Source organism: Portunus trituberculatus, chromosome 37 (genome assembly GCF_017591435.1).
Source record: "Portunus trituberculatus isolate SZX2019 chromosome 37, ASM1759143v1, whole genome shotgun sequence".
NCBI classification, from domain to species: Eukaryota; Metazoa; Arthropoda; class Malacostraca; order Decapoda; family Portunidae; genus Portunus; species Portunus trituberculatus.
In genome coordinates, this window is record NC_059291.1 from 21,587,292 (window position 1) to 21,589,127 (window position 1,836).

Below are 1,836 nucleotides of genomic sequence, written 5' to 3' on the forward strand. Positions count from 1 at the left end.
GTGTGGGACGTAGGGTTGCAGCGTTGCCTCAACCCCATGACCCTATAGTCCCCCTTTCTCTTACCCAGCTAGAGCCTGCAGAGCTCATTCGTAGGCAGCAGGAGGACCCGGCGTTGGCCTCCTTCTTTGCTCAGTGGGTGAGGGAAGTGAGGAGTTGGAGGGCAGGGAGGAGTTTGTTTTGCATCAAGGGTGTTGTGTCGTAGATGGCAGGAGAGTGACGGTGGTGAGTTATTGCAAGTAGTTGTGCCGCAGAAGCTGCGTGAGGCACTTGTGCTGTTGGCACATGAGGGGCCCATGGCTGGACACCTGGGCATCCGAAAGACCGTCGCTCGCCTGCGTCGCAATTTTGGTGGCCCAGCATGTCTGGAGAAGTAGCCACGATTCTTAAGTGCTGCCACACTTGTCAAGTGGTGGGCAAGCCTAATCAGACACCCCCTGTGGCGCCACTCCACCCTATCCCTGCTGTTGATCCTCCCTTCACGAGGGTTTTGATTGATATAGTAGGTCCTCTGCCTACTACCAGGGCTGGTCACAAGTATTTGTTGACCATAATGGATGTTACCACGCGGTATCCTGAAGCAATTCCCCCTGAGAAGCACTCACTCTAAGGTGGTGCTGAAGGCTTTGTTAACCTTCTTTACACACTTTGGATTGCCAGCAGAGCTGCAGTCCGATCAGGGGACCAACTTTACTTCAAAGTTGTTTAAGGATACGATGACTGCGTGGGGGATCAAGCATATTGTGTCCAGTGCTTATCATCCACAGTCTCAGGGAGCCCTGGAGAGACATCATCAAACTCTCAAAACCATGCTCAAGAGTTTCTGCATGGAGAGAGATAAGGATTGGGACGAGGGTGTCCCCTTTGTCTTATTTGCGGTGAGAGAAGCGCCCACTGAGTCCTTGGGTTTCTCACCCAATCAGCTAGTGTTTGGACACCGAGTGCGTGGACCGCTCGACGTAGTTCGGGAGGCTTGGTGTCAGCCGTCGCCTGAGCGCCCTGTCTCACTGCTTAAGAGCATTATGAGCAGTCGAGAGAGATTGGCCAAGGCATTAGAGGTGGCGCAGGCCCACCTGTGTAAGGCCCAGCAGAGTATGAAGGGGTATTATGACCGAAGGGCCGAGTATCGGAGTTTTGCCCCTGGAGATGAAGTGCTTGTGCTGTTACCACTTCAGGGCCAGCCGCTTGCTGCCCGCTATAGTGGCCCCTATATTATAGAGAAGAAGGTAGGTGACCTCGACTACCTGGTGGTCACTCCTGACCGGCGCAAGAGGGCTCAGCTGTGTCACGTTAACATGCTGAAGCCCTATTTTCGTTCTACTAGCCAGAAGGGCTCTTTTAGTTCTGCCGTGCAAGAGGCATCTTCAGTTTTATTTTTCTGCCGGGAGGGAGAGGCTCCAGAAGTTATTGGGCCTGAACCTGTTGTTCCTACAGGGCAGTGGGAACGGAATAGCCTCCATCTCTTGAAAGAGAAGGTTGAACATTTAGGGATCAGCAATATGAGTTGCTTCGGCGGCTGAGAAAGTACTCTTCAGTGTTTAGCAGTGTCCCGGGCAGGACACAGTTGATAGAACACGATATTGATGTTGGGGACGCAGAGCCTGTCAAACTGCCCCCTACCGAGTAAATCCTATGAAGCAAGCACTGGTGGAGAAGGAGTTGGAGTACATGCTTGAGCATGGGCTCATTACTCGGACTTACAGTCAATGGAGTTCCCCAGTCACCCTGCAGCCTAAGCCTGATGGCAAGGTCAGGTTTTGTATTGACTTCAGGCGGGTTAATGCTCTAACAAAAGTAGACACTTATCCCTTGCCCCGTGTAGATGACTCTGTGGACCG